The following is a 9,102-nucleotide window of genomic DNA, read 5'->3' as shown; positions in this document are numbered from 1 at the left end:
AGTGGTTAATGAAAGTTAATTTCTTGACGACCTAATATATATAGTTCAAGAGCAGGTTGTAGGAGGAAGCTGCTGATTGACATCAGTGAGTAAAGAAGAAACTGAATGTCTGGTTGTAACTGGAAATATTGAAGGAAGGAGAGACCATGGAAGACAAAGACTGACTTATGCCAAGAGTCTATCTAAATGAATGGATGTATAGACATTGGAAATTATTTGTGCCTCAATGAGGCCCGGCATGGCCAGGTGGTTAAGGCACTCGACTCGCAATCTGAGGGTCGCGGGTTCGAATTCCTGTCACACCAAACATGCTCCTCCTTTCAGCCGTGGGGGCGTTATAATGTGACGGTCAATCCCACTATTCGTTGGTAAAAGAGTAGCCCTAGAGTTGGCGGTGGGTGGTGATGACTAGCTGCCTTCCCTCTAGTCTTACACTGCTAAATTAGGGACGGCTAGTGCAGATAGCCCTAGTGTAGCTTTGCGCGAAATTAAAAACAAACAAACAAGCCTCAATGAGAAGAGCTCTATGGAATATTATGGTTATCAACGTCCTGTTTGGATGTGGTACCTAGAAATGATACCATATAGTATTAGAACATTTTTAAGGAAACGCATATATGAAACTTGTACAAGAGTCACAAACAATTAGTAACTGCAAATAAATGGTTAATTTATTGTTAGTATAATACATTATTACAAAAATGCAAAGAGAAAAAATGAGTTGTACAAAACAAAGCAGTACATCTTGCTTTTATGGTGCCATAAGTTTATCAATGTATCACTGTGAAATATTATTTTAAATGCCCTGTATTACTTCCAACAATTCAGTCAAGTTATTTACGTGCTATTTGTTTGCAAATAAGCCCGTAAGTCATTAATAATATACATACTGAGACTTTGCATAAGTCAAACCATGGTGGCGAGTGATCCAACGGCTTCTGTTTCCTACGAAGTACCATTTTATCACATTTTCTACATGTTTGGGGTTACTGTCTTACTGGGAGATGAAACCTTGTCCAATAGATTTTGTTCTATGATGGAAAAGAATCTGCAGTCAGAGAGCTACCAATTTTGCTTAGATTTCCAGCATTATTGGCTTAAATGCAGCCCAACTTGTATTGCCCCCTCCTCCCCCAGCAGGCTTCACTGTAGATTTTGTACCTTGACAATAATACCATTTTCCTCAGTCAGTGAAATTATTGTTGGTTGAATATGGATTAATATGAATAAAAGTTTTATCGTGCCATTGTTTGACGTTTGATGCTCATTTCGAGATCTTCATTTGGTTATCTCTTCTAGACAGTGGCTTTTGGGCAGCTACACATCCATTGTTAGTGTGTATCCTACTGTTCTGGAGATAACATTCACACCTGTTTTTTCAGCTATGTCATTGGTAAGATCTCTACTGGATTGTCATGTTTCAAATACAGTTCACACCCAGAGTTACTTAATATTTGAAGAATTTGGACTTCTTACCTCAATCCCTTCTATTGTTAACAGTATTAGTTTCACGTACCTTCTTCGGTACTTCGATACACTTCCTACTAAAATATAAACTTTTGCCTCAGTATGTCACGTAGAGTAGCTTTCATCAGCCAAAACTTTCACAGCGGTATGTCTGCGGACTTACAACACTAGAAACCGGGTTTCGATACCCGTGGTGAGCAGAGCACAGATAGTCCATTGTGTAGCTTTGTGCTTAATTACAAACAAACAAACAAGTGGGATTTCTGCCCTATGAACGATAAGTACATACAACACATTACTGCTAGAAAGAGTATGACTGCCTGTACTTTTATACGCGTCATGCTGGTGTGTCACTGTCTGATTGGTAAAATGAGAGTCACACACAGTAAAACAACCAACACATGACTGTACTCTAGTGCAATTAACTTTCATACAATAGAGAGTGTAATCCTATAACATTTGTATTTTATAACCATTTTATTCATTGTTTCTTAATTATCCCCTGCACTGTATATGTTGATATCTTCCTCTAAGGTTCTACCAATCACAATTACTCCCACTGCTACCAATATACAACAAACGGAAAATTTAGGATTTATAACATAAATCACTATCTCACAAATGTTGGGGTAACCAAATTTCTAACACAAATACTTTTACGATTATTATAAAGGCGTTTTTGACTTTTAGAATCATAGCATTTGTTTTACTTAAAGAACTTTATGTCATCTATTAGTCAGAAACCTGACCTTAATTATCTTGTTTTTATTTTCGTACGAGACGCGACTGCAGTACGACTTCACTTCACAGTTGTTTCTATAAATAAAGGTTACTAGTTTCTTGGGATTAACCATAGTTACTATTTTTGTAATGTGCAGATATTATGGCTGTAATCCTGTTATGAAATAGGAAACGGATATTACGTATATGAACCTATCAATGCTGTCAACTTATCTCTAGAGACTTTCACAATTCTAGTTCTAATCATTTCTCATCTTTGTTGAGAAAGAGAGTGTATAAGGTAACATCATGTAAAGCAACTGATAAAACTCTCTAGGACATTTGCTAAAAAGTTGTAAAGGGTAATTTTTTCTCTACAATAATCAGATGTCTTAATCGCTTATAAAGAGTCTTTCACTGGATATAATGCACTTTCCGGAGTTGACGGTCTACCTCCATATAACTTTGGAAAGTCTCTTCTGCCCTAAAGTCATACCTTCCCATGTTTATACATACTGTTCTGCTATCAAACATAATATTAGTGTGTCAGTATACGCGTTATCAAGTTCAATTAATTATTTCCAAATACTAGAGAAAACATCACAATGGATTCAAATCCAGGACAATGATTAAAGTCTTACAAACCTGGAGCGTACAGGAATGTGTGGACTGTACTTTTTACGATGGACTTCTCAAATTTCTTTGGTTTGTCTTAATACTAAGTTTTGGGCACTGTGCCGTTTCGTCAAAAATATCTTTTAAATTGTTGACTTGTTTATTTAATTACTTTTTACGTTTAAACCACTTTTATGGAAAGTCTTACGAGCTTGGCATGTCTCTCCATTCGAAATATAAAACAATATTAAACAGTGTCTTGTTTCTTGTTTTTATTTTGCATTCAGCAGTTTTTTCTTATAGAACTTTGAGTCATTTATCAACCAGAAACATGACCTTAATTATCTTTTGTTTAGTTGTTTTGTTTTACTTGGCAAGATACTATACTAAACCTTCACTGTCGTTTCTCTGAACAATACTTGAAAATAACGATGTGTCTAGAGTGAGTGATTTGAAACCACAAATTTTTACTTCGTGTCAGTTTGATTCTATCTCAGAGTGAATGATAAACGCATAAATTTAACAAGGTACTTACGTAGCACATTAATGAATATAATAACTTTTTTCTTTGTCCCAACTAAAAAAAAGTTCACTTTTCTCACATAAAGGGAGAGTAATCTTGCGGTTTTCATTCGGGTGTATAACGATTAAAACTACTGACAGAGTAACTAAAACATATTGTAATGAATTCTATTCTTGGTTTGTTTGTTTGTTTTGAATTTCGCGCAAAGCTACACGAGGGCTATTTGCGCTAACCGTCCCTAATTTAGTAGTGTAAGACTAGAGGGCTAGTCATCACCACCTACCGCCAACTTTTGGGCTACTCTTTTATCAACGAATAGTGGGATTGACCTTCACATTATAATGCCCCCACGGTTGAAAGGGCGAGCATGTTTGGTGGGACGGGGATTCGAACTCGCGACCCTCAGACCCTAACCACCTGGCCATCCCAGACCTTTCTATTCTTAGACTGTTTCTCTTGAATTATTCAATAGAGAATGTTTCAAAGACAAGCCCACCTAATGATACTTAATCGCGACCCTCAGACCCTAACCACCTGGCCATCCCAGACCTTTCTATTCTTAGACTGTTTCTCTTGAATTATTCAATAGAGAATGTTTCAAAGACAAGCCCAACTAATGATACTTAAAATGTTTTATGTGTTCAATTAACAAGAAGCCAAATAACGCTTAACAATCACTTTGTAATTTTCTCGTAGGTACCCTGCACTTCTCGTGTTTATATGACTTTGTTGAAAACACAAATTCAAAATCTACATTGCTGAACTCAATAATTGATCAATAATCAAACTTAATGTGGCCTAACAAGCGTGTTTTTTATTTCTCAATAATTTCCTAGATTTTCAAGCAAATTCCACATATTGAGCTACGCAGTACTCCCTCTGGCGACACAATAACACAATCTAAATTAAACACATAGCCTACAAAATTAGGTAATAATCTATCTTTTATTCTCCATGTCGTCATTTTTTTGTGTGCGTTCAATATAGACTAGACTAGAGTATAGGAACTGGACATACGCAAAAATAAAAACACGGAAGGGTTTGCTTCAATTTTCGTTAACAAATGACAGTAGTTTCACAACTTTAATGACGCATAATTCTGGGAACTGCTGACAGAATTGAGCTTTAATACACTTGCAAGCAAAGCAACACTTCAAACAAAATCACCACTTTATTTGTCTTAAGTAGAGCTGGACTTTTTCTGAACCAGAACCATTGTAGTGTTAATCTTGTGCAGTTCCATTATCATCTGTTTCTGTAACATAGAGACAAAAGCGACAGAAGAATATATAAGCTATTTTTACACTTTGGAGTACCACACTTTCAATATTTGCACTTCAGTAGACCTATGGTTAAAATGCTCAGTCACTTCAGGTCTCGCACTTATGTGGTTACTAGATTCAATTATAGAAGTTGTATGATTACCTGTAATGCTAGTTTCAGATCTTATAGTTCTGTAATTGTAAGTTTCAACTCTAGAAGCTGCGTGGTCACCCTTACTTACTAGAATCAATGATAGAAGCTATGTGATTACCTGTACTTATTCATTTCAGTTCTCGTAGTTATGTAGTTACTAGTTTCCATTTTAGAAGCTGTGTGATTACGTGTAATTACTAGTTTTATATCCCGCAGTTATACAGTTATTGTTTTCAGTTATATTTTCATATCTCGTAGTTACGCAGTTACTAATTTAAATTCTAAAGGTTGTGCGATTACGTCACTAGTCTAAGATCTCGTAGTTTCATGATTACTAGTTTCAATCCTAGAAGTTGTGGGATTACCTGTAGTGGTAGTTTTCAGAGTTCGTGGTTTTGTAGTTACTAGTATCAATTTCAGAAACTGCGTGATGACCAGTAATTATTTGTTTCAGATCCCGCAATTATGTGGTTACAATTCTACAAGCTGAGTTATTACTTCTCATTGTTATGTTGTTTCTAATACAAAATATAGAAACTAGTGATTATCTACACGGATGTAATGCTGCCACAGCGTATTGGAGTGCTGCTTCACCACGTGACATTGGAGCAGAGTCCTGGCACTTCAAAAACTAAAAATATGTATATAAAAATAAGTTATTCAGTTTAAACCCGAAATTAAGTGTCTTTCATAACCAAACTCACAGAACACCAGAGAACACTGGCCGTTTGTGATCCCACATGTCCACTGGTAGATCTTTCTTAAACTGTTCAGCACACATTCTTGTCACTCTCCCTTAGGACCTGGAGTCAGGCACCGTGCACCTGCTCCAACTCAAAAACAGGTGTCAAAGCGTTGAAAGGTGAAGTGATTTTTATCATTCGTCATGAGGTTATGAAGACATACAAATATGTTTTAAAACACTTAATAAAATATACTGTAAAATTATACCGTGTGTTTAAAACGTCTTTTACGTAATATATAACAAAGGTCACTTTTTGTGACGTCACACATCTGAAGAAATTTAGCACTACACCACTGATTACCTGTACTGACTAGTCCCAAATATGCTATATAATAAATCAATAATGTGTTCCGTGGAACCCCAGGATTCCGCGAAGGGTCATCAGGGGTTCCCACAAAGCTAACAGGTAATGACGGTTTTTTTCATTTATTGAGTGTTAACTTGTCAGGGACCAAAAATATTTTTTATATCATGATTCAGTCGATATTCAATCTTATCCACACAGTTATATGCACAAGCAAACATAATAAATATTCGTACGTATATAAATACATTTTAAGGGTGGTTTAAGGGTGATGGCTCCGTGACGAAAGAAATAAATTAAGAGGGTTCCATGGCTTTATAAGTTTGAAAACCACTGCTATAAGCAATCAACATTAAAGTATTATTTTTGGTTACAGAAAATCAGGTACTTACCTCCTTCTTCGCGTGATTTGCATCCTATCCCTATCTGTTTCTTATTTATATTGTTTGTTTGTAATTAAGCACAAAGCTACACAATTGGCTATCTGTGCTCTGCCCACCACGGGTATCAAAACCCGGATTCTAGCGTTGCAGGTCCGCAGACATACCGCTGTGCTACTGGGGGGGGGGGGTATTTATATTATAATGCGTTGAGAATATAGTAGCCTCTTTTACAACCGTTGAAAAACATTTTGAGTGGTTTATGATATAAGCATGACTGACGTTTTATCGAATATGCAGAACTAATTAGTCAGTGCTCTCCCAGATTAAGACAGAAGCTGACGTCATATGTTTTAAGATATATATTTCAAATGTAAAGAGCTAAGTCAACGTCAAATGTTTAGTCCATATCGATGATTGCACTCAAAAACTTTTACACATTTTTCATTTACAGTGAAAATCTGAAACCTTTCCATGAAGTGTAATTTATATTTTTATTTCTATTATAAATATTTCAATAAAAATAATTTCTCTCGTTTTGTGACTGACTGCGAACCTAATTTCATCCAAACTTTTTTTTATTTTGTTTGGAAAAACATTTAATTTAAAAACAGAAAATTATATTTAATGATAATAAGATGTGGAGCTCTAAAATATCTCGAGCATAAAATATTTAAAAAACAGAGCGTAAAGCATCACAAAGTTTGAAGAGTGTAGTAAATCGTTTGTGATAAAGAATACAAAAACAAAGGCAACCCTTCACCAATCTTCTTTGCGCTCGTAACGTGTAACAACTTATTTTATTATTATTTTAGTTTTAGTTTCTGCTTTTCGCCTACATCACGAAAACCAGGAAATGATCGTGGTTGGTGGTAAGATAGAGAAATCAAAGACAGGATGAGGAAGTGTTAGGATGCAACATTTAGCGTTTACTAATGTACAAGTTTATTTGATTTTGAAACTAAGTTCCTTTGTAGCAAGAGTTGTAGGAGATATAGAACGACAAGAGACATTGAACATGTTTACCACGAATCGGCGTTTTTCTCGCGTTATCTGATGCTGAACATTTTAAATCTTTATGGCATTGATATAGATATAAAAACATTCTTCCAGCAGCTCAAAACTCTGTAAATCTCTGAAAGTAATATACTGCCTTATTTGCTTAAAGCTATTGCACAATTTGTCCTACCTATATAGAAGACATAACAGTTACTGTTTTGCACTATTTAGGAGCATCACAAAAATATCTGGATTGAATAGAAAACAGGAGACTAGATTTTAATGTGTTGGTTTGAAAAGTCTAAATAAAAAAAAATAAACTTAATAAAACATTGGAAACTAATTCCCAATCAGAACCAAGTCACTGCCACTTTTTAAATACAAATATAAGCCTAACTTTCATTTACTATTGTATATTGTAAAATATGAGCACTGTACTCCTGAATGCATAACACAATATTTGTTTGAAAACAATATTGAAAAGTTTTTGTTTTTTTCAAAATCTGTACTTTCTCAAAAAAGCATAGTCAAATTTCGAATAAAATATTATTTATAAGGTTATGAACATTTAGTGTTCCCTAGAAAGTGTTGTAATTGTTGAAGTGTAAAGTACATATAAACAGCATGTTTCTTACCAAAGTAACGATCCATACAGCTGTCCCTGTTATTATCACCAGCTTCAAAAACATGTAAAATGCATGTTTCTTACCAACGTTAACATTACATACATTTGTCCTTGTTGCTACAATCAGTATTAAACACGTGTAACTAACATGTTATTTTCCAATGTAACATTTCATACAGTTGTCCCTGTTGTTACCACCAGTTTTAGAAATATGTAAATAGCATGTTTGTTACCAACGTTAACATTCCACACAATTGTCCCTGTTGCTACAACCAGTATTAAACACATGTAAATAACATGTTACTTATCAACGTAACGTTTCATACAGTTGTCACTCTTGTTATCACCAGTTTTAAATACATATAAATAATATGTTTCTTACCAAAGTAACGTTCTATACAGTTATCACTATTGCTCCCACCAGTTTTCAACACATGCTACTTACCAAAGTCACCTTCGATACAGCTGTCTCTGTAGCTACCACTAGGTTTACAAACATGCATGTTTCTTACCCAAGTAACATTCCATACAAGAACCGTTTCTTTTCGTTCCTTTTCGGTGAATAGTCAGGCCCATTTTTTCGTATAGCCTTGTCACTAAACTAAGTGAACTTAAGCAAAATCTGTCGTCGGGTGAAAAAAACAACAACAACACACACACACACACACACACACGCTTCCTCCCTATATTTATATTTAACCTTAACTTTTCACACGTCTGAAGGTTAAGACTTCTGTTTCCCTATTTATATTGATTTTTGACAATATATATGTACAGTGTAGCTGTTGCACCAGACTGCTACAATATATATATGTACAGTGTAGCTGTTGCACCAGACTGTTACAATATATATATATTTACAATGTAGCTGTTGCACCAGACTGTTACAATATATATATATATGTACAGTGTAGCTGTTGCACCAGACTGCTACAATATATATGTGTACAGTGTAGCTGTTGCACCAGACTGTTACAATATATATATTTATAGTGTAGTTTTTTGTATCAGGCTGCTACAATATATATATATTTATTTACAGTGTAGCTGTTGCACCAGATTGTTACAATATATATATATATAGTGTCGTTTTTTGTATCAGGCTGCTACAATATATATATATTTATTTACAGTGTAGCTGTTGCACCAGACTGTTACAATATATATATTTATAGTGTCGTTTTTTGTATCAGGCTGCTACAATATATATATATTTATGTACAGTGTAGCTGTTGCACCAGACTGTTACAATATATATATTTATAGTGTCGTTTTTTGTATCAGGCTGCTACAATATATATATATTTA

This window comes from Limulus polyphemus, unplaced genomic scaffold (genome assembly GCF_000517525.1).
Source record: "Limulus polyphemus unplaced genomic scaffold, Limulus_polyphemus-2.1.2 Scaffold371, whole genome shotgun sequence".
Taxonomy (NCBI): domain Eukaryota; kingdom Metazoa; phylum Arthropoda; class Merostomata; order Xiphosura; family Limulidae; genus Limulus; species Limulus polyphemus.
This window is presented reverse-complemented; position numbering follows the sequence as displayed.